Here is a 25,658-nt window from a genome sequence, read left to right as displayed (position 1 = left end):
TGTCTGTCAGATGTATCAACATGGCACCACAAGTAAAACTCTATTAAAATTACGGAGAAAGTGTGGGCCTCACTTATGAGGCCTTGCGTCAGTTTTGCGCTTCCGATGCGTCACTTCCGATGCGTCACTTTTTGTGACGCATCGGCGGCGTAAAACATGACTCCTGTTGTGCACTATTTACAAAGTGACACATCTAAGCAGATGCTTCATTTTGTAATCCGCTGCGTTACATTATACCTGCGTCAGGTATTTTGTATGCAGGGGGGCGTTCCCCCGCAAAAAGTCTTGTAGAAGTGACGCAGTGAAATCTATGAGATTTCACTCCGTCACTTCTAGGACGCTGTTGCATCAAAATCTTGCGCCTGCCTCACAGCAGGCGTAAGACTGATGCAGGCCCTTTCACATGGGGCTTGCCCCATGTGAAAGGACGCATTTCTGGAGTTGCGTCACTTTTGTGACACACTCCAGCAATGCCTCACTTTTGCGCTTACAGATATGTCAGAAATAGTGACGTATCTGTAACTCCTTGCGGCATGATGCATCATACATTAAATATGACGCATTAGATATGTCGCAAGGAGTGCGCACTGAGAAGTGACGCATCACTGCTTTCACGCAGCTATGCGTCATTTCTCATAAAGGAGGCCCTGTGTGTACTATGCCTGACTACGTGCAGGAATTGATACAAATTACTTACTCGTGTATGTGTTATAACATCATGCAATACCTTTAACTATGCATGATTGCCACATCAGTTAAAGGAAATATGGGAATGCGTTGAAAATATATACTATAAATGGCATGTATATTGTATACCAGTTTGTGTCTCACTACTGATAGCTTTAGCTGTGTCTCACAGACCTACAATATCCAATACATTACATATACTCAGAGCGGGTTTTATATCAGCCTCATGCTCATGATTGGATGACGTTATTGTCTATGCAGGTCTTTGCTCTTAATCCAATGGCTTCCTTTTTATTCTTGTATTTCTACCACTCAGGAGCATATTGGTCTCACAGAGTTCTCATGCATGAGTTGTATCATTCCAGTGCTGGGTGACCCAAGGGGACACTTTCTTTTCTTTCCCTTTCAGCACTCTATGGGATACATTAATTTCCTTGGTCTTACTCTCATCCACTTGTTTCTCCTGAATACCCTACCTCATCGCTCTCTGCTAACTAACCACCGGCTCATTTTGCTGACTCACTACTCTTTTCAATAATGTGCCCTCTACTTTCACCCTGCTCCGCTCAGTCATTGCTCCGCAGCAGTCCTGCTATCCGTTTTTAATTTTTAAATATTTTTTAGGAGGACCTGGCATCCGCAAAATCCTACCAGGCCGCAGGCTACCTTTAATAAGCTTACATGCACTTTTTTTTACCTTCTAAATGACCTTACTAAAATGGTCATTGGCCATGTTGAAACAGTACATTCAAAATGCCAAAATGACCACTGGTGTTACATGACACGTGCACACTTGCATCATGATGCATATGGAGGACTCAGTTTCAGTTTCATCAACTTTTATTCGATTATAAGTTTATATAATCATAAAAAGTACATTTTAAAAAAAAGAACTTTTTAGACATAGAACAAAAGGTAAAAGTAGTAAGCAATAGAATCACAAAAATTTAAATCACTGTACAGAGAAACTTTTGAAATGGTGATGTGGTTTCTGAAAATTGGAGAAATACTGATTTAGGTAGAAACATTGCGACGTGTTAATATTACTGTTTTAAGAAAGATTGCTATCAGTTTGGCTTCATGCGGGGATTTCGGGGATTGTAAATGGGAGAGTGCTGGATACGATTGTCTGAGTCCACTGGATCGGAGGATGGGAATGATCCATGTTTTCCTTGCTAGTCTGTAATATTTACAAAAGAGGACGACGTGAATCGTGGATTGTACGGAAACTCCATCACAGGGACATCTCATCAAATTACGGGACCAGTTCTTCATTTCCGGGAATGAAACCAGTCGGTAAAAGAGATCGAAGCGGAGTCTTGTGATTAAAAACTTTTCATAGTTCGATAAGAAATATGTCAGGTAGGGCTGAATGAGTTTACCTGGCTGCAATAAGCAAGTTTTCTCATTTTGTGATTTGGTGATCTCTGCTTGGTTTCGGAGTTCTCTTAAATGGCCCATAGATATTTGCTTTAGCTGTTTCTTTGAGATATCTTCAATTGAGGGTGGTTCGAGGAAATAATGCGCACAGTCCAGATCTTTAAAGAATTTATGAATGTAATTAAGCCACGGGATTTTCCGCCAATTTGATAGGCCAAGACAGTCAGTGATAAGGGAGCGGGTTATGTGACTTTCAGGATTACACCATATTCGATGCCACAGTAGGATAGGCTGGCATCGGATGGTGTCGATAATGTATTCCATGCCAAGCTCCCGGTGCGAGGCTAGAATCGGGGAACTTTGGGGAAGAGCTAGGATGTATTTGATAAAGGCATTTTCGGTGACCTGAATCTGGTCTATACATCCATGGCCCCAGATACCTGCTCCATAAGTGGCCACACTGTGGCATTTTGCATAATATATGGCTAACAGTTCCGGTGGGGCTGGTTTGCCTAGTTTCCTCGAAAAAGCAATTAGTGCGGAGGTAGCACGGCGGAAATAGAGATTTCTGGCTTCCACTGCCTTGCGCCAGTTCATTGTGTCGTCCACTAGGATGCCCAAATATGGGTACACCGGGGTTTTTTCTAGTCTGTTGTTGTTAATCAGTATGGGCTTGGAGACTTTTGTCCTTGGGACAATGTTCATTGTGAAAGTTTTTTTGATGTTAACTTTAAGGCCAAGTGAGTCCATAAATGTCACGTATTTATTAAGCTGCCGCTGGAGTTGGTTTGGGGTCCGTGCCAGGATTACAGAGTCGTCTGCATACAGGAGGATAGGTATCGGGCGGTGATTTATCTGGGGGAGGTTCTGGCTCCCTTCCAACATCGCCTGTTCAAGCCCGTTTGTGTAGAGGTTGAACAGGAAGGGAGCCAGTACACATCCCTGCCTTACTCCTCTCGAGATTTGGAAGGGTCGTGATATTTCACCGCTGGTGCCAAATCGTACTCGGCCTTCTGCGTTGGTGTAGAGCTCTCTTAAAAAGGTTAGTATGGGAGGGTCCACACCGAGGTGAGCTAAGATTTGCCAGAGCTTTGCATGCTGGACGCAGTCGAATGCCGCGCTTAAGTCTACATAGACAAGGAAGATGTTGCCTCCTTTAGCGCGAGCGTATTTTCCAGCCAGGAGGACGAGATTTAGGGCCTGTTCCACGGTTCCGAGCCCCTTCTGGAAACCGTATTGCAGGTCAGTAATGATGTTATTCTCCCGGGCCCAAGATTGTAGTCGGTCCAGGAGTAATCGACCTGCAATCTTGCCCGTGGAATCCAGAAGGGAAATCGGTCTGTAGCAAGCAGGGTCGTTGCGGTCACCTTTTTTGAAGATGGGTAATAGTGTCGAGGTTGACCATGAATGGAAGAGTCCGGTTGAGGCTACTGCTAACATGACCCGTATGATTATTTTCGACCAGTAGTCGACGTCATGTAGGAACAAGTCCATTGGAACCCCTTCTGGGCCAGGGGCCTTGCCTGTTTTTGAGGCCTTGATTGTCTTTATGACTTCATTTAGGGTGAAATGTAGGTTGATCGGGTAGATGTTGTTCTTCGCCAGTTCGGGTTCCTGTATTTGGATGGTTGGTGCGGCATCTGATGGTGTTCCGAAAATTTTTGAAAGGTGGGAGACCCAGTCTTCCTCAGTTATTGCCACATCAAGATGGTCAGGGTCGCTGATGTTGGCCAGGAGGGGTGATCTTATGGTCTGCCAGAATGCAGTGCTATCTTTCCTTTGTGCACTATCATGTAGTCGCAGCCAGAGGTCTCATTTGATCTGTTTTTTACGGTTTTTCCGAGCAGTAATATAGATTTTCCTCAATTGGGAGATTTTTTGGGGGTCTCTCGGTTGCTTGCATAGAGCTTCTTTGAGGGATGTGAGTGCCTTCCGACAGGCGGTATCGAACCATCTCGTGGTAGGGAGTCTGGACTTGTTTTTTGAATTAATGAATAGCTCGTCCCTTATTACTTCCTGGATGCTTTGGAAGGAGGTGACAATTGATTCTGGTGGTGTCTCAGGGGACAAGCAGTTGGTTAGCCAGAGGTGTGTTTTTCCGAGAATCCTCTGTGTCATCTCTTCCGGGTCGATCTTTGTCCATTTAATTGCGTACCCATTCAGTTTCTTCATGGACAACGATTGTTGATCAAGGGAACTAAGTTTTACGGGGAGTGTCCCTGCTTGTTTCATGTGGATTTCCACACTGAGCGGATAATGGTCGCTTATTGGGTTTGACCCAATTTCGTAATTACTTAGTTGCCCTTTGTAGGAATTTGAGGCTAAAATGTAGTCGATGGTTGACAAACAGCCTCGCCCATGAAAAGTGGGTAGATAGTCCTGCTCCGGATTGACTAGTTCATTGACAAAGTCAAGGTCTATGGTGAAGAGGATTTCATTTAGTTTGTTGCCACCTGGCGTATGCACAAAGTGAGGGATGGGATTTCCAAGTTCGTTCTGAAGCCCGCAATTCCCGTTTTTGTGCTTTGGGCACAATGTGGAGTTAAAGTCGCCACCCCAGATAAGGTAAGTTGTGGATTTATTACTGTCTTTTTGAAATGAAGTTAAAACTGCGACTATTTCATCTAGGTGTAAGCAGCATTCCAAAGTGCTTGAGTTGTTGTAGTAGTTTATGAGTATGTAAAGATTTCCTTTAGATACTGTTAGCTGTGTGATTAGTATGATTTGAAAGATGGGTGTTTCCTTTAGTAGTTTCACACTGAAGGGGAGGGTGTTGGAAATGTAGGTCGTGAGCCCCCCTTTTGGTCTGCCCATATTACCAGGTACTGCTTGCGTGAAAAGAGTTTTATAGCCCGCTAAATGGAGTGGAGTTGTGCACCAGGTTTCTTGCAGGCACAGAATTTGATGTCTCTTTGCTGTATCGAGCCATGAAGAGGAAGTTATTTTTGTGGTTAAGCCTGCAATGTTCCAATAAGCGATGGAAAATCTCAGATTTGGAGATTCCGCCACGGTGCGTGCTGGTTTTATCGGATTGTTAGCAGCCTCGATTACTGGTGTTTGTCGTGATTTGACACAGGGGCATTCGACTGAAGCTTTAGAGGCTGCGACTGGCTGGTGGCACGTTCCAGAGGTAGTGTCAGCTTCTGCTGAAGAGATGATAAAAGCGGCTTTTTTTGAAGCATTAGAGAACGCTTTAGATGGTTCCTGGGTGGTATGGGTGGGTTTTTCGGGATTGGTGAAGAGAATGTTAGATGGTTCCTGGAATGGGGTTTCGTGTTTGTCATAAGGGGACTCTGGGGGTGCTGAATGCTGCATGACGTTAACTAATTGCGAAGTAATATCGGGTTTAACTTGTCTAGGTTCGTCCCTGAATGGTCAGTCGACCATCTCGAGACAGTCAAAACGGTTTTGGGTTGAGAGGCCCTGCCAGCCTTCGTAGGTTTGATAGGGTCTTTCTTGCCAGTAGTGCCTCGGGCGTTCTCTTGGCCGTTCTCTCGGTCCACCCCTACCTGCATGATCATATGTGTGTTCCATCTGGTTCCATGGCACTTGATTCCATGGCTCCTGGTTCCATGGTTCTTTAGGAAGCTGGTGCCATGTCCAGGGTGGGGGATTGCGATGTTGTTTTGCTGGGGGATAGAAAAAGGAGAGATGGCGAGCATCAATCCCCCCTTTTTTATCGAGCAGGGGCCAGGCACAGATGTAGTCCACTGTGGAGGGATTTCTGCATGTTACAATGATGCAGTCTCCGCGGATTGATTTTATCATTTTGCCTATCCAGGCTACCCTGCGGGCTGTGGTGATCCCTCCAGATAGATGGGATTCGAGAGGTCTATTGATGCTTAACCACTGCATGACCTTGTTTTTAAGTGACCATGCAGTTTCAGGCGTATCATCGGTTAGCTCTGGTACACCTGTGAGAACTATTGTGTAGGGAGTGGCTTCCGGAGGCAAGTGGGCAGGGCGTCTAGCTGCTGGAGGTTTTTTGGTGGTGTTTTTAGGAGTCGGCTGAAAGGACAGTGGTTTCAATGGGAGAGTTTCAGGCCTTTTTTCTGAAAAGGCTCTGCTGGTGTCTGTATTTGTCGCTGGACCTGGGGTATCTGTACTGACTGGATCTGAGTTTTCTGTTCGCTGAATGGGTACAGCGGAGGGTTTATCTCTCTGAGGTTGGGGCGTTTTAGGTGACGGTTTATGATGTGTGGTGTTTTGTTTATGATTTTTCTGTGCTAGGGTCGTTGGATTTGTGTGTTTACCTATTTTCTGTATTTGTGCTTGATGTTGTTTTTTAGGTGGCTGCGAAGTGTTCCGCTGACCCTTTATTTCTATACGAGTGTTAGTGTCGAGAAGGGTGGCCGAGATTATGGTTAACTGAGCTTCTAGGTTCCTGATGCTGAGTTGGATGGGCTTCAGATATTGAAATAACAGATCTTTTGTTGTAGTGAGGACTTGCGAGGTGACTCTGCATGTTTTGCATTAGTTGTCAAAGTGCTCATTTGAAATTGCCTTGTGTGGTTGATTGGTTACTGAGGGAAATAGTATACTATGCGACGTTGTAGAATTTGAATGGGTTGTCGCGTGTTCTGAACACGGGATCTTGGTTACTGTTTCTTCGGTGGTTAGTGGGTGTTTTTTTGGAATTGCTCCTTCCCTTTCACCTTGTTGGAGCGGGTTTTCGTTTGACTGGGCGTCCTCCTGAGTTTGACAGATAGCTAGGTCAGGGGTTATTTCCAAGTCGTCAGACGTTATAGAGAGATCTGACTCAGACTGTGTAACGGAAAGGTTTACTACCGATGGTACTGTGTTTGTGTCTGGTACTGACAGGGTCACAGGAAGGGAACAGTTTTGTGTGTTAAGATGGATGGGAGAGGTGGGGTTTGCTATAGCGCCTAGAGAGGAACGTTTTGCATTAGCGTTCATAATATCTAGTGATACTCTCTTTTCCATCAGGGCGATACTCTGGTTTATTGCCTCGTGGGCCCGTGAGATGAATAGGTCGATTGGACCTGTTACTTGAGCTACCTCCTGTGCATGTTTGGATTTAGTCTTAGTGGTGCTCCTTGTTTTTGGTGGCATGGTGTTACCTGGTTGCGGGTTCGGTGATGAAAGGGGGGTGGCCCGGTCCGGTCTCTATCGGGCACTAACGGGCCCGCCCTTGGCCCGGGCTTTGCCCCAGACTTCGACCCGCGCGCGTCCCGCGATGCGCGGTCCAGGAGGCACTTTTGTAGAGGAGTTTTTTTTAGGGGCGGGGCACTGGAAGGGGGCGCGGCTCTCACGGGAAGAGGACCAGCTGGAGATGGTGTATGCTGGTCCTCGCAGTCCCGGGGCCGGCGCCTCGTCCTCCTCTGCGGCCTCGCGAAGGTCTCAGGCACTCAGCTGCGCTTGGGCTCAGAACTGTGCTACTCCTGTAGTGGAAAACAGCAGGTACAGGACTTCAAAGCGGTCCGTGGCGAAAGAAGTTGCTCCACGAGTGGCACCCGCGAAGCGGGTGTCACGAGCAGTTGTAGCGCTTTGCTAGGGGCGGGGCACTGGAAGGGGGCGTGGCTCTCACAGGAAGAGGACCAGCTGGAGATGGTGTATGCTGGTCCTCGCAGTCCCGGGGCCGGCGCCTCGTCCTCCTCTGCGGCCTCGCGAAGGTCTCAGGCACTCAGCTGCGCTTGGGCTCAGAACTGTGCTACTCCTGTAGCGGAAAACAGCAGGTACAGGACTTCAAAGCGGTCCGTGGCGAAAGAAGTTGCTCCACGAGTGGCACCCGCGAAGCGGGTGTCACGAGCAGTTGTAGCGCTTCGCTGGGGGCGGGGCACTGGAAGGGGGCACGGCTCTCACGGGAAGAGGACCAGCTGGAGATGGTGTATGCTGGTCCTCGCAGTCCCGGGGCCGGCGCCTCGTCCTCCTCTGCGGCCTCGCGAAGGTCTCAGGCACTCAGCTGCGCTTGGGCTCAGAACTGTGCTACTCCTGTAGCGGAAAACAGCAGGTACAGGACTTCAAAGCGGTCCGTGGCGAAAGAAGTTGCTCCACGAGTGGCACCCGCGAAGCGGCTGTCACGAGCAGTTGTAGCGCTTCGCTGGGGGTGGGGCACTGGAAGGGGGCGCGGCTCTCACGGGAAGAGGACCAGCTGGAGATGGTGTATGCTGGTCCTCGCAGTCCCGGGGCTGGTGCCTCGTCCTCCTCTGCGGCCTCGCGAAGGTCTCAGGCACTCAGCTGCGCTTGGGCTCAGAACTGTACTACTCCTGTAGCGGAAAACAGCAGGTACAGGACTTCAAAGCGGTCCGTGGCGAAAGAAGTTGCTCCACGAGTGGCACCCGCAAAGCGGGTGTCACGAGCAGTTGTAGCGCTTCGCTGGGGGCAGGGCACTGGAAGGGGGCGCGGCTCTCACGGGAAGAGGACCAGCTGGAGATGGTGTATGCTGGTCCTCGCAGTCCCGGGGCCGGCGCCTCGTCCTCCTCTGCGGCCTCGCGAAGGTCTCAGGCACTCAGCTGCGCTTGGGCTCAGAACTGTGCTACTCCTGTAGCGGAAAACAGCAGGTACAGGACTTCAAAGCGGTCCGTGGCGAAAGAAGTTGCTCCACGAGGACAATACATGTGCGCCCTTGCGTAAGCATCGGCAGCCATGTTGGAACGGCTTCATATGCACTAGTATGTCTCCATTCCAAGATAGCTGCCATCCCTCCGCATGCACTCATATGCATCATGATGCATCCATGCACATGTGCCATGCACTGGCAGTTATTTTGGCATTAGTTAATGCTATTGAAAAGAAGAATCCACAAAGCGAATAACAGCATTTTGGAGCGAGACCTATTAACTTTGGAAATACTTGTTTCATGTTTCCACTGGAAACTATTTTTCACTCTGGTGGTAGAACTTCTATTGCACCATTGCTAAATGTAAGAGTGTTTAATCCCCATCAAACTCTGTAAACACACTCATGTCTACTTTTTAGCAGCATATTTCGTTGTGTTTCAGAGTTGGAAATCATTAAACAATATGGTTGTTTATATTGACGAAGGTCCAAATCAGTGGCCCCCCGTAGACACTTCCTACTGTCGCCACTCCAGGAATCTATTACCCTCCCCTTTTGACACCTCTTTTGCAAGAAGTATACATTCTCTAAATCAGAATTTCTATTTTATGTGGGGAAATCTATTGTTATGGCGATAGGTAACACATAGAGGTGCTACCTAGAAGAGTTCGAAAGGAATTTTTTCCTATTCACAGACAGATTCAGAAATCTCCTATCTCATGGTTACTACCTTTCATAGATGCTTGTTTCCCATTTTTTGGAATGCACATATGTTTCCCGGAGATCTCTTGTAAACCTTAGACAGTTGCCGATTTTTTCAATTACTCCTAGGAATTATTTGAGAACCCCTTCTCTATACGAGGAACTTTCTTTATATGCTGTACACAGTGCCAAACTGCACAAGCAGAAATGCACGTTTTTATTTATAATCTATAATTAAATACTTTCCCATGGAGAAACATTTCTTTACTCTTTATCAATTTTGAGAGTATTCCCAGACCGTTCCCCCACTGGAACCGGATTTACTATTGCCCTTTTCAGGAGTCATTCATTCATTCAAAAACTTTATTCGATCATTGATTAATAATCATAAAAGTACATACATACATAAGTAATAAAACATGAGGGTAACAGCAGGTTTTAAGTTAATCACATATCAAAAAAGGGTGCTTTTCCTCAAGCTTATCGATTTTAAAATATATACAGAAGTAAAAAAACAGATGTCCTGTGAATTAAGTCCAAATAAAAGCCCCATGGCCGATACAATAGTGGATACATTATATTTTTTGAAAAGCGGTTTCAGATATACTTTTCGAAGGTGGAGATAAAGAGGGCATAACAATAAAAAATGCTCCGTACTTTGCTTTGTGGTCCCATCACACGGACAGGGGGCAGTAGTATAGGTCTTCATTACAGGATACGCAACAAGCAAATGAACAATCCCCATCCGTAATCTTGTCAATACATATTGGTGGGATCGGATAGTAACCAATTTAAGGTATCCTGAAAGCCCCATTTCTTCCTTAGTGTATCTGTCGTAAAAAACATGTGAGGAGAACTGAGCAGTAGCTGCGTTACGCTTCACCATGCTAACCCTCAGAAATTCATGTTTAATCTCACTCTTCGGGATATCTAAAACACAAGAAGGGTTATCACGCACCGTGAGATTAAAAACATCATTAAATGTTCGGATAATATAGTTAAGCCAGGGGATGCGGGAACATTTGTCCATGTGAAGACAATCTAAAATAATCTTTCTTGTAAAACCAGTCTGTTCCTTAGCCCATATAGATCTCCATACTAACAGGGGTCTTAATCTGATCAAGTCAGATAGATGTTCTAGACCAACCTCCTGATGGATCAGCTTTGTTGAGGCAGAAGATGGTAAACACAGGAGTTTTTTGACAAATTTGTTTTCCTCAACCTGGAGCATGTTGTTATTACAATGGCCCCACACTCCTGAGCCATATAGGGTCAGAGCAACACATTTATGGCGATATAGGTACAACATGTCTGGTATCCGTCTTGAGCCTAACTTGGATGCAAACCTAAATATGCCAAAAGAACACTTGGCCATTTTGGCTCTTACATTAATCATTTCAGGTGTCCACATCCCCCCACTGTTAAAAGTGATACCCAGATAACAGAATTTGTCCACCACTTTTATAGTTTGGTCCATAACTGTGAAGGGCCTTAAGTTTTTAATTTTCTTCCCACAGGGCATTATAAAAGTTTTCGAATTATTAATTTTTAGTTTTCTCCCATTAATAAAATCTGCAAATTTATTCATAAGTTTTTGCAACCCTAGAGGGGTTTGTGAGAGCAGAACCGCGTCATCCGCGTAAAGCAATATTGGGATGGAAAAGCCGCCAGCAGTCGGTGCATCTGCACTGATGGTCCGTAGTTCCGACTCGATTGCATTAATAAAAAGGGAGAAAAGAAGAGGTGCAAGGACGCATCCCTGCCTAATTCCAGAACCTACTTTAATACTGGATGTACACTCCCCCGATTGCCCGTATCGTATCTTAGCCGTCAGATTCCTATAAAGTTGGGCCAAGAAATAGATAATATCCTGTGGAGCACCCATGTCCAACAAGGTTGACCACAGAAGGCCATGGTCAACCAAGTCAAAGGCACTGGTCAGGTCGGCAAAGCAAAGGAACAACGAGCCTTGTTTAGCCCGTGTATATTTGCATATAATAAGGTCTAAATTAATGCACTGTTCTATGGTGCCTAACCCCTTGCGGAATCCGTACTGAGAATCCACAAGGATCCCTTTATCTTCTACCCATTCCTCCAGGCGACTCAGTAATACCCTACTCATAATTTTTAGGGAAGCAGTGAGGAGAGAAATCGGGCGGTAGTTTTTTGCCTCACCCCTCTCCCCTTTTTTATACACCGGGATAATGATTGATTCCCCCCAAGTCTGTGGGGCCGCAATCATTGCAGCAGCATTAAAAACCTTTGTTAACAATGGGCTCCATATGGAAACCTCGGCTTTATAAAGGTCAACGGGTACCCCATCAGGACCTGGCGCCTTTCCCCCCTTACTGACCCGGATGGCAGCATCCACCTCAGAGACTGTGATATTAAGAGGTATGGGGATAAAAGCCAGGGTTTCCCTATCACCCCCTACAGCTAGTCCTTCTGGGTTAAAAATACTAGTAAAATGAGCCACCCATTGTTCCTCAGATACCTGGGCAGACATTACCGGGACTTCTTCATTTTGGAGGAAGGGACTATTGACAGTGGACCAGAAGAGCTTGGTATCCTTAAGATCCACTGCCTTAGTCAGGTTGTTCCAGGCCTCTTCCCTTAGTTCCTGTTTCCTATCCCTCAGATGAATTGAGTATTCCCTTCTGAGGGTTTTAACTGCTTCCTTATCTCTGGGTTTACCCTTAAGAGCAACTTTGAGTCTTTGTAAGGATTTAGTACATTCCCTGTTAAACCATCCCCCGTTAATCCTAGGGCCCTTTGGTTTTCTTCCAGTTAAGATTTCTGCAATGTTTTTATTAATGATGTCGAAACTAGCTAGAATATCAGCATTATCCTTTTCGGGTTCGAGACAGCATTCCACCTCATCTATACAAGCAGACACAATGGTACATAGTAAATGTTCCTCATTTTGCCCACCCCATTTAATTCTAGGGCCATTGGGTCTATGTGGAACTACATCTGTCACTGCACCATGTAACGCCTTGACTTTATCCCCCCACAAGGAGAGATACATTGTTAGACAGTTATGATCGCTTAGGGCTGGGTCTACTATTACGGGTAAGGAACACAAAGCTGTAATACTGGAGGAGACAATGAGGTAGTCGATAACCGTGGCACAATTCCTACCAATAAAGGTCGGTACCGAATTGCCCTCACTGTCTACGCCAGGTAACATAATGCATAAATCCATTTTAAGCATAAGAGTGTTTAGGGATTCCCCATAAACCGAGTGTAAAAAATGGGTCTGATCTTCCCCCACCTCATCCCCATACCCACACACCCTTTTGCCAACAAATGGGCACATGTGAATGTTGAAATCTCCGCCCCACAAAATATCAAAAGACACATCACTGCGCCCATATAACCTTTCCACCTCCGCTTCAAGTTCATCAACCATATCTGTTTTTGAGTGGTTAAAGACATTGTTGTAGTGGTTTATTACTAAAACATTTCGCCCATTCCTGTGTTGTAACCACAACAACTGAGAGTGCAGACCGACGGTCCGGTGGTTTTTTACTCGAACCGGTAACCTCACAGAGAGCAATATCACCATTCCACCACTGGCTCTCCCCATGTTGGATGGCTGAGCATGGCAATTATAGGCAACATACCCATCAAGATAGACATCTTCGGCCGCCCAAGTCTCCTGGAGACACAAGATGTCAAATTGGGTTATAAATTCTAACCATCCTAGACGATCTATCTTGTTATTCCACCCAGCAATATTCCAACTCGCCATCTTATATCCCGGTTCTGTTAGACTAACAGCCTCAATAGATGGTGGGGGTAAGGTGTGGACGTGGGTTACTTCCCCTGGCACGGGGTCTTCAGATAGTCGGGTCGGACTTGTACTTCCACTGGCCGGGGTAGGAGTATCTGAGTTACAGTGAAGCTGCCCAGAATTACGTGTATTACCCCCAGAGCTACAAGTAGCATTGTACCCATTGGGGGGGTTAATATCAGTTGAGCCTTTTTCCCCCGTGCCTACACCCGTGTCTCCCCCTGTGTCTCCACAGAATTCCTTATCCCCCTCCCCTGTGGCCCGATGGCATCAGTCACAGTCTTCCAGGCCACTAAACACGTCAAACCTGTTGGTGGTATCTAGGGGTGTAAAAGGTTTGAGATGATCCATTCTCCTGTGTGTTAGGGAGTTGTACCTTGGGCCTATAGTATTCCACCCATACAGATCTACAGCTATAGGTGGTTGCTTGTCGTTAAATATAGGGCCGTTATTGTAGACAGGTGGACGATATGGGTTTGAGAGCATTTGCCTCAATAACGGGGGCGGGGGGGCTCGCTGTGATTGATGATTAGGTGGGAACACCACTGAGCGAGGATAAAAATATGTTAGGGGACGGGGGGTAATAGATTTACTTCCGTGGTCAGACGGCCAGTTAAGTATAAAATGGACGGCATTCTGATCTCTAAAATTAATGACCACTATGTCTCCCTCAATATCTTTAGGTCTTCCTCCCAGCCAAGGAAGGCGGTGGACATGGACAATTTCTCCATTGATATTATTTGCAATAGGTCTGTGTAGACTTAACCAATGCGATATTTTATTTTTCAACTGGGCAAAACCCTCCCGTTTGTTCTTCTCCAGCTCTGGTACCCCAGTAAGGACTACTACAAAGGGTACAGCTTCTGGTGGAAGTTCTGGAAGGGGGCCCTTGTTGTAATTACCTCGAGCCGGCCGCTCGTTTCCTCTCTCTCTATTTTTATTCCCTGGGGCTTGACCAAGATTATTCCGCTGTCCATTAGACGTTACAGCCAGGGACAATGTGGGTTTACTGTTAGGTCCAACAGGGTTACTCCCTGATGTACTTCCACTCATATTATTTGAGGATTGAGGCAGAATGGTAGTCTGAACAGGGGTAGGTATAGTAGTTATAGCAAGAATACCTGATGAAGAAGGTAAAATTGGGGTTTGTATAGGGGGATTAGGCAACACTTTATTAGTCACTATCTTGGTTCCCAGTTCATGTTCTATCTTCCCAAGTCTGTCTTCTAATTTACTAAGTCTATCTACGATAGCCAGAGTATAGGTCCTCACTATAGACTCTATGCTATCGATCAAGGCCCTGTTTGAAGGTTCCTGTAACGTCACCACCGCGGGGGGGCTGTCGGCGGTGGAGATGACAGGGTCGGTAAGGGGAGTTACACATGGGTGCGTAGGTGATATAACTATCCTTCCTTTGTCTGTTACTTTAACCCGTCCTCCCCTAGTACTGTCGTCCTTTTTAATGCCAAAGTCTGCATGATTAATTTTCCTCTTTGGAAGGTCAGATTTTTTACGCCTTTTTGTCGGAGGAGGGCCATAGATTTTAACTGGCGTGACTTTTTTTGCCCTACTTTTAACTACTTTTGTTTGTTTAGGGATAGGGGTAATTTGTGCTTTGGTTATAACAATAGATTTGGTTGTACTGGGAGTGGTAGCAATGGTTGACAATTTACTAGTAGTGCCTAAGGGTTCAAATTCGCTCGTAGGTGTTTCCTCTCTAAATATTAGAGGGCTGCTGTACTGCGAGGGGGTGCAGATATTTTCAGTAAGAGTTCCGTCCCCCGTAGAGCTAATTAACACTGGTGACACCGGGAATGGTCTATTCTTTAGGCTTTCAACCGACCGCCGTCGCTCAGCCCGAAGTTCTTCAAGGGTGGGGGTAGTTGGAGAATCCAAGAGAGTTTTCTTAAAGTAATTATCTAATTTCCCATTTATCAAACTCACCGGCTTCTCAGGGCCAGGCAACTCCGGGGTTAGTATTTCGATTGACATAATGATTGGTAATATAATGTACCCCCCAAGCACTTACACAATAGTCCTAGGCTGTTCAGTAATCGACCAGGGATTCTGGCCCAGTCCAGTCTCTGTGGGCCTCTGAGGGTCTCAGAGGGTCCGCCCTTAGTCCGGGCTTTGTCCCGGGTGATGTCCCGCACACGCGTCCCGCTGACGCGTAATAACTTCAGGTCTTATGCTGACTGTGGATAGAGGGGGTGGAGTCACGGGAAGAGGCGGCAGGTGTGCTCGATGGGACACGCACAGCCTGCTGGGCCTCGCAGTCCCGTCCTCCTGCACAGCAGCTCCCCACTCGATTTCCAATGCCCAACGGGGCTCCTTGCACACAGGTTCACAGGTTCCAATGCCCAACGGGGCTCCAGGAGACAGCAGGCAAAATGGATCCAAGACTCCTCTGCGAGCGAGGGGTTATCAGCAGTCAGCAGGTCAGCAGGGGGCGGAGTCACGGGTCAGCAGGGGGCGGAGTCACGGGAAGAGGCGGCAGGTGTGCGCGATGGGACACGCACAGCCTGCTGGGCCTCGCAGTCCCGTCCTCCTGCACAGCAGCTCCCCACTCGATTTCCAATGCCCAACGGGGCTCCTTGCACACAGGTTCACAGGTTCCAATGCCCAACGGGGCTCCAGGAGACAGCAGGCAAAACGGATCCAAGACTCCTCTGCGAGCGAGGGGTTATCAGCAGTCAGCAGGTCAGCAGGGGGCGGAGTCACGGGTCAGCAGGGGGCGGAGTCACGGGAAGAGGCGGCAGGTGTGCTCGATGGGACACGCACAGCCTGCTGGGCCTCGCAGTCCCGTCCTCCTGCACAGCAGCTCCCCACTCGATTTCCAATGCCCAACGGGGCTCCTTGCACACAGGTTCACAGGTTCCAATGCCCAACGGGGCTCCAGGAGACAGCAGGCAAAATGGATCCAAGACTCCTCTGCGAGCGAGGGGTTATCAGCAGTCAGCAGGTCAGCAGGGGGCGGAGTCACGGGTCAGCAGGGGGCGGAGTCACGGGTCAGCAGGGGGCGGAGTCACGGGAAGAGGCGGCAGGTGTGCTCGATGGGACACGCACAGCCTGCTGGGCCTCGCAGTCCCGTCCTCCTGCACAGCAGCTCCCCACTCGATTTCCAATGCCCAACGGGGCTCCTTGCACACAGGTTCACAGGTTCCAATGCCCAACGGGGCTCCAGGAGACAGCAGGCAAAACGGATCTTTTCAGGAGTCAATCTTCTGATATTTCCTGAGTAGAAATAGGCGGGGATTAAATGGCAATACAATTGTTACCAAACCTTTCCTACCACCCTTTCCCTGGAATATCCACTCCCTGCCCTTGGAGAAGAATTACACATGCAGGATATTCTGCTATTGTTCGGGAATATTGCATATGTGAAAATCCATTCTTGAGTGCAAATTCAGGTCCTGTGAACAACATTCAGTTGATTTGCAGTTGTAACACAAGCCATTTGGCGTGCGAGTGAAATTTATTAAAATCGGGCCATAACACACACATCCAAAAAAGCATAAAGATGTCAATTAATTACAAATATCATGTTTGAAATTGTGCATGCAGTATTACGGTTTTTAAATTCCTCTCTGCCTCACTACCTTTTTTTGACATATTGCCGCCCGCCTGAACCTCTCAAATCAGTTCAACAGAAACTCTGATATGACTCTTTCTAGACAGGCTCATTTTTTTCTCGCTCATTATGTAAATACTGTAAGATGTGCAAACAAATGCTTGACATTTGATTGTACTGATTAAATGTTTCTTGCTGTCTCAATTTTGTGGATCAACGAGCAACTCACGTCATTTAGGATTAGAGTGTGGACAACAGATGGCCCGTGATGGTGTCACATTGGTGATTAATATAATTCATATGGAGTACCAGGAAAATGACCTATTCTACAGGAGTACAGAGTGACTGTTCTTATCCTGCAATAATCTCCTTGAAGTTCATTCTTTAGATGTGAACCATTTGAAGCAAGAGTGTTCTACTTCAACTCTTCCTTCAGCAATGCAACTCTGGCAGGGTCAAATGTCTTTAAATGCAAAAGCTGACTGCAGGCTCTAGTCAAACTCTGCTAATCCATAATTATGCAAAACATGTAAATTCATTTCAACCAGAATGAATATTATTCATGCAGTAGTTAACTTCTGTATATTTCTGACCAATCTCCAAAACACATTAACAGCTTTAGATTAATTTATCGATTCATAATTGTTTTGAGGTTGCAGATTAAAAGTATACCCACAAACCCGCGATTTAAATTGCTAATCCCGAAATCTTGATTCACAAAGGTACATTTACGCGATAGTGTAATTTTACAACTATTTGCAACTCACAAAGGTATTTTGCTAGTAGTATCTTTATAGCTGTGGAGTCTCTGCACTTAAAAAAGATAGAAGAGGCCTGATTCAAAAAGGTAAATTTGGTGTAAGTATGATTGTTTGATATTCACAAAGGTATTCAACTAGTCATGTCTTTATGAGTGTGGGGTCTCCACACTTAAAAATATAGGACAGTCTTTCAATAAATAAATTGACAGGAAAACTGCAAAAATCTTATCAGTAGAACCAGAGTTATGAATTGATAAAGTTTACGGTTGAAAATAGCACCAAAAGGTCTAAAGTGTCAACTGTGGGTAACTAGCTCATGATGGACCGGGACAAAGTCACACGTTTATGCTGACTGCAATGAAGAGCAGGCCAGGCACAGGACCACAGTGATGCAGCTGGAAGTTTTGCCTTCGCGATTCAGTGAGAGAGCTGGCCCACATAGGTCTGCATGGCTCTGCTTCGCTCCATATTGGATCCGGTGAGCAGCCGCAGCACGTGCTGGTAAGAGCGGTGGGGCCGGGTGGAGGGAAGGGGTTTCGACAGACGATCGTCCTTCAAAATTCCCCTCACCCGTCCTCACCACTCTTACCTGCATGTGCCGCAGCTGCCGGTGAGGCTTTTAGTCAAGAGTTGCAGGACTCTGTGTCGCTTGATGTTGGATCCGATGAGGGTTTCAGGTAGGAGCTGCGTGCTCCACAAGGCTCTGCGTCAGATCCGGTGAGACCTTTGGTGAAGAGCTGTGTAGCTCTGTGGGGCTCTTCATCATTCTTCATCGAACACAGTGATACCGTTAGTTTGGCTGGAAGAAGTGTACTCTGTCTCCAGTCAAGGAAAAGACACTGTCAGGAAGCAGATGTTGCAAGACTCAGCCATTTCCAAGATTACTTGAACGCTCATTAAGGGAAGTGACAATAAGGTACAATGCTTCACCCATTGACTACAGTAGAAGAATGCTTGAAAAAGTAAAATTCTCCCTCAGCTCCTTTGTCTCGTCCAAAGATAATACGTCTTACACTCACTTAAGAACCATCACTATGAACAGAGGGAGAAAGACTTCAAACTGCTGGCAGCTCAACTTCCCAGAGGAAAGTAGAGTCAACGATACCATTCATGTATGAAGGGCAAACGACCTTGAGGGAATCCTGCATGAAATATCGAACACATTTGGCACCTACTATAGGGACCCGTACAGTTCAGAAGCACTAGCAATGCAGGATGGGAAGTGAGATTCTTCACAGGGCACAAACTCCATGTATTATAGCAAGAAGGCTGAAATCTCCTACAGAATGAGAACATGTATGCCAACATTTTGGCTGCTGGTGAAGATTGCCCTTTGAGAAAGGCCCACTGTAAGATAGTTACCCTGGGGAATTTTAATGTGGATCAAGTCACAATTCATGAACATCATGCTCCTACACTCACAAATTAATCAAAAATACAATTCTACTGTATACAAATGATATTCTGCCTACCTTAATAGACTTTTACTCAACCCAATTGACACTCATGAAGGTCAAGACTTTTCCTCTCATGCTGGGTACAGCTGAACTAGAGCAAGAGGGAGTCACTCCCCATATCGAAAGATACTATGCCAGTATCCATTGTGGGTTACGACTTCAAGTGGAAAAGGAGAAATTGAAATACATGTGAATGTTGCTTAATAGAATGAAGGGTGGAAGACAACTTAAATCTGTCGCTCGCACAGATGAATAAAGATTATATGGCAGAGATACCCGCCACCCCCTCTCAACACAATCCCCAAAAGGAGGGAAACTGGAAACAGTTCTTGAAGTTTTTTTTTGGAAGTGGGATGGAGTGACCATCCCGGCCGTATTTATTAAAACAAAATTAAAAACATTAAACGTTTTATGTTATGTACAATTTCATTACCACATTGCGATGTTTGGCTAACCTTAACAGATTCTCTAATACAGAGGTTCTCCTAGCCGAACTAGCATCCTACAAAACATTTTCTTGACATATTGAAATTGTACATCCTAACGTTTAAGGGCCAACGGCAAGGTCATAACCGGTGTCAAGATCCCTAACCAGACTTACCCCTCCCACTTGGGAGGGGCGACAGCACGGAGGCGTACCTCAAGTGCAACTACTACCAATTTCCCTTGACTTGACGGGGGCACCTAAAAACTCGACGCCAGTTAAAGGTCGTTCGAATACTCGTGTGAGGTATCTAGAAGGTATCGTAGACCTTATCCCAACCCCACACAACTTACCGCATCTGCCGTCGCAGATGTCACTGGCCCCGGGAAATTCCCCAGGAGGGGGCTGTAACCCCTCCTACAAAGGAAGGGGCCTTGACCGCCTTTCCTTTACTTCCGGCGACCCATCCTTAGAAGGGACCGCCTCCCCATTGAGGGGCCAATGGCCACCTCTCCCGAGCGCTCCCATCCGTGTTGGGTGACGCCCACTCATAGGGATCTACTAATTAGTGCTCACCGATCATGACCTTACCGCCTACCAAAATAAATACGACAGTGCTAACTAAACCTAAGAATACATTGGCCACTATGCCCGAAAGAGCATGCTTAAAAAATCAACACTATATCTGAATCATTTTTGGCAAAACGTACTCAAAACAGACCATTCTTTATTATACTCAACATCAACATGACACTACAACCTGCAAACGAAAGAGAAGCAGAATTAATCAACTTTATTACAAACAACTGGCTGTCTTCAGGGGCTGGTGGGTGGGTCAAAATTGGCTCTTCGTTCTGTCCCGAGCTCACGTGCAGCGAGGAGGTGCAGCTTCAGAGCACAAGAACAAGAGGATGTCTTCTGGTCTTGCGTCCCTTCTTATCCGTCTTCGGGGCGGGCGTACACCCGCCCCTGCCTGCCCCGAGGGCGTGGCTGGCTGCGTCAGTGTCTAGGCCAGCCCACTCTAGGGCGGGAAAGGGCGCGCCCCAGCTACGCCGCTTCAGGCATACCAGCCGAGACGCGCCTCCCGCCCAAAATGGCTTCCCGGGGGGATCGAGGCACTCTGCCATAAGTTCGGGGGGACCGAGTGGTCGCCCCTTTCCATATGGCAGAGATACCCGCCACCCCCTCTCAACACAATCCCCAAAAGGAGGGAAACTGGAAACAGTTCTTGAAGTTTTTTTTGGGAAGTGGGATGGAGTGACCATCCCGGCCGTATTTATTAAAACAAAATTAAAAACATTAAACGTTTTATGTTATGTACAATTTCATTACCACATTGCGATGTTTGGCTAACCTTAACAGATTCTCTAATACAGAGGTTCTCCTAGCCGAACTAGCATCCTACAAAACATTTTCTTGACATATTGAAATTGTACATCCTAACGTTTAAGGGCCAACGGCAAGGTCATAACCGGTGTCAAGATCCCTAACCAGACTTACCCCTCCCACTTGGGAGGGGCGACAGCACGGAGGCGTACCTCAAGTGCAACTACTACCAATTTCCCTTGACTTGACGGGGGCACCTAAAAACTCGACGCCAGTTAAAGGTCGTTCGAATACTCGTGTGAGGTATCTAGAAGGTATCGTAGACCTTATCCCAACCCCACACAACTTACCGCATCTGCCGTCGCAGATGTCACTGGCCCCGGGAAATTCCCCAGGAGGGGGCTGTAACCCCTCCTACAAAGGAAGGGGCCTTGACCGCCTTTCCTTTACTTCCGGTGACCCATCCTTAGAAGGGACCGCCTCCCCATTGAGGGGCCAATGGCCACCTCTCCCGAGCGCTCCCATCCGTGTTGGGTGACGCCCACTCATAGGGATCTACTAATTAGTGCTCACCGATCATGACCTTACCGCCACAGGCCGGATAGTTGACCGGCTATCCGGACCCCCCACAACTCCTACCTAAAGGTCATGTTTCAACGTTTTTAACCATGCTAAGAAGTCTCCTATGAGTAACTCATTTCCCACCCGAGACAAATGCACACCATCCCCTAAATACATACTGTCATCATTAATACAACCATGCGAGATAGAATGCAATGTCTTGGAACGGAACAACCTACTCACTTTGTTATTAAGTTTTCTAACAGAATGGTTCAAAGCAGGAATCGAAACAGCCCCCCGCCACACTTTTCGTGGGATCATATGAGACCATGCAATTATGCACCCCGGAACTTTCCTCGCCAACCAACTTACAGTGGAAAGCATTGCCTCTAGGAGAAGTCGTCTACCGGAGGTGACCAAATCATTGCCCCCTAAATGTACTATGACTATAGACGGCGGTGACCTCGTCCGCCCTAACAAACCCTCAAAGAATGCCTGAAACTGGTCAATACAGAGACCGCCCCTTCCGTAGAAGGACACCCTGTACCCGTATTCCCCAGCTACGTGAATCGTGTCAACTGCTTCGAATACGTCTGCGGCACGCCTCACGTATGAGTGGCCCACGACCCACACCTCTTTTCTCACAGCCGGTGATGTCTGACCGCTGGCCTGGTGTTGGGTCGACTGCATAGTCCGCCCCGCCTCGTAGGCTTGCGCAACTGAAAATCAAACAAAAGACAAGAAGCGTGAGTACATTATTACAGCTTCACAACATGTGCAACCGCACATATCTCTTATAACAATTGGAGGACCAACGCCCCACGCGTTTTACTTGTTCCACATTAAGACCCCTAGCTGTAGCTTCAGTGGCAGCCCCTATCCGAAAGGAATGGGTCCCAAACTCGCCCGGGTCCAGGCCCGCTGCGGTAATTGACATCGCAAGCACCCGCTGAAACTGAAATTTCGTCAGTGGGGTGGCGTCCGCGTGTCTCAACAATGTCCCTCCCCATGATGCCACCCTTCGTGCTAGGTAGTCTTCTAAACACTTTACCGGACACATGGAGGACCCTGGAATCCTGCGAATGACTATGCAGTCACCTATCCCACCTTGATCGGTCTTGGACCTGACAACGGATACAGTCATCGTCTCACCCCTGATCTGAACGTGTTCCCGGCACAAACCTCCCACCACATCCCGTTTGCTCCTTGCCACCAGCTCACTTATCCTCATCGCCCCGTGAAATGCAAGCGTAAAGGCAGCTCGGAACAAAAAGGCCTCGTACTGAGACGAGCATGTGGCGGGGAGTGTGGCCAGCAACTGGGACAACCTATCCAGACCTATCGGGCGCCTCTCATCTACTCGGCGACCCTCAAGGCGTTGCCACCCACGCAGCGCTTTCTGTACCACAAAAGACGCTGTCGGGTCCTGGATATTATGAGCCCTGGCAACAAAGGAAATGGCAGCACGATGCCTCTGGGCTGTAGCCACCGACTTCCCAGCCCTACGCAAGGACATCAGAAAATGTACTACCCAATCCCCATACCCCCAAAGCCCCTCTCTCTCAGTCCCCAAAAAGGCTAAATAGGCCCGAAACGCCCCTTCATATGCCTTCCTCGTCCTTGGTGCTAGACTCTCTCCCACGAGGTGACGAAGTTCGGGGCACCGAGAGACCAGAGAGCTTCGGGAAAGGGTGCCGGCTCTGGGTCCGCTGAGGGAAGGAAACCCGAGAAAGCCTGCATTTGAAAACGAGACAGTGCATCAGCCGCCTGATTCATCACCCCTGGGACATGTTTTGCTCTGAATACCACGTTCAGTTGCATACACAGTAAGACAATTTCTTTGAGCAGCCTTAAAATCATTTTACAACGTGCTGCCTGACTATTGATGCATTCTACAACGGTCATATTGTCAGACCAAAATATGACAGAATGATCTTTGAACCCATCGGGCCAGGTTCTGAGGGCCACCAAAATGGGAAACAGTTCAAGGAAAGCAATATTACTCGTCAGCCCCTCTTCATACCACCATGTTGGCCACCTTTGTGCCGACCATTTTGTGCCGAAGATGGCGCCAAAGCCCATGCTTCCCGCTGAATCTGTCCATAGACCAAGCTCTTCAGAGGACATGGCTGGTTTGTTCCAGACGACTCGACCATTGAAGTCCGCCAGAAATGCTAACCATATACGCATGTCCTGGCGGACCTCAGCCGATAGTCTCGTGCGATGATGACCCTCCTTTAGGCCAACCATCGCCTGGGCAATTGAACGGGAGAAGGGGCGGGCCATTGGGATCACCCTCAGGGCAAAATTCAACCTCCCCACCAATTGCTGTAATTGATGCAGCGTAACTTTAGATGCATTTATACACATTTGCAGGGCTGCCCTGAATTTCGACACTTTGGCAGCTGGTAAACGAAAACAACCCTCACTAGAGTCCAACTCGATCCCCAGAAACTCGAGGCAAGTCGTGGGACCCACAGTTTTACCTGGTGCCAATGGCACGCCAAATTGATCCATTAACACACAAAATTCAGTCAAGGCCCGGCCACATTCGTCATCCCCAGCGGCCCCAAGGAACAGAAAGTCATCAAGGTAATGCATTACATTTCGGAAACCCGTGTCCTTCGTGAAGACCCATTGTAGAAAACTACTGAATTTCTCGAAATATGCACAAGATATAGAGCACCCCATCGGCATACACCTATCCATGTAATACGAACCTTGAAACATGAATCCCAGAAGACGCTGGTCGTCCGGGTGTACCGGGAGCAATCGGAACGCTGACTCGATATCTGATTTCGCCATCAGCGTCCCGGGCCCCAGGCGATTCAAAATGGCTACGGCCTCATCGAATGATGCGTACCGCACCGAACATACCTCTGGATCAATTGCATCGTTCACAGAAAGACCATGAGGAGCTGATAAATTGTGGATCAATCGAAACTCACCTGGGTCCTTCTTGGGGACCACCCCTAAAGGAGAACAGACAAAATTCTTTACCGGGGGTACACTAAACGGGCCGGCGACCCGACCTCGGATCACCTCTTTCCGGATCTTATCCTGCACTACGGTCGTATGCTGCAAGACGGAAAGTTGATTTTTGCACGTCCCGACACCCTGAAAATCCCCCACCGGGATGCGGAAACCATATGAAAAACCGTTCCGCAGCACCCCAGCAGTAGTACGATCTGGGTATTCACTGAGCCAGGGAATCATCGCCAAGGTATCAATCGGGGTTGGTAAAGGCGCCCCTCGGACTATATTAGACCTGTTTGGCGCCTCCTCTACCCCCATTCTCACCCGTTCTGGCTCTGCACGAGGACTCAGGATGGGGTGCCCCACAACCACTACATTCGTGCTTGAACTTACACGATCCCGAGGGCCTAGTACATTTACCTTTGTTGAAATTGAAACAGAAACCCTTCTTCCCCGTATTGCCGGCAGGTCTCGAATAATCGTCGGTACCCGTACCTGACCGAAAGGGCGTCCCCCCATATTGGCGGGAGGACTCACCAACAGTGCCCCCCACCAACGGCATTTTCAACATCCCTGACTCTTTCATTTTATCCCATGTCAAAGAATCATAACAGTCCCAGGTTAAACTTTTGTTATGCTCCATCGCCTTCCTGAAAAGGTTATCATAACAGAACCAATGGTTACCTTGGTGCGATGTCGAGTACCCCATAATTCGTGACTGATAGACTGGAAACTCAGGGAGCAATTCTGGCCTACGTTCCCCCAGAATCGACGTAAAAATTCCCCATGCATTGCCCCAGTTGCCAATATTCTCATTCACTTTAAAGGCGGCCATTTTTGCGCGCCAAACACTTGGATGCATCAGATCCTTTTGACCCCTAACAGTTTCAACCTCATAATGATCAACAAGCAAGGAGAAAATGTTTACATATTCCCCCGCCCAAATCTTTTCCTTTATTGCCAAAGGAACATGTTGCCCCAATTTTTCTCTACGAGAGGGTGTTGACTCATCCCTCGCGATCGGCAATGGCCGCTTACCTGCACTGGACGCTGCTTCCGCCACTCGTGGCTTGTCTATCACTGCAGCCGGCGCAGGCACCTTGGCTGCATCACGTTTCTCGCGCAACTGTTTCATCAGTGCTTGCGCTTCGGCAGCCGTGGCGCCCTCGCTACTGTCGCCCAACCACGCTGCTAGCTGTGCCGCCAACTCGGGAGGCATATCCTCAGTGGATGTCGGGGTGACTACGACGGGAATCGGATTCCCTTCCACCGGTACCGGGGCTGGCGCTTCGAGCGGGGCACAGGGAACCGGGACGTCTCCCCCGGCTGGCCCCCTTCTTGGCCTCTTTGGCTTCCCTCCAGCCGATGGACGCCCCGATCCCTCCTCCCCGTCTCGCCCCGCCAACCGCTTCTTTATTTCGGACATCTCCTTCATGAGGACTCGAACCATCTGGTCGGTCGTCATTCTCTTCGCGCCTTTCTTGGGCATCTTTCCAAC

Source organism: Lissotriton vulgaris, chromosome 11 (genome assembly GCF_964263255.1).
Source record: "Lissotriton vulgaris chromosome 11, aLisVul1.2, whole genome shotgun sequence".
Lineage (NCBI taxonomy): Eukaryota > Metazoa > Chordata > Amphibia > Caudata > Salamandridae > Lissotriton > Lissotriton vulgaris.
This window is presented reverse-complemented; position numbering follows the sequence as displayed.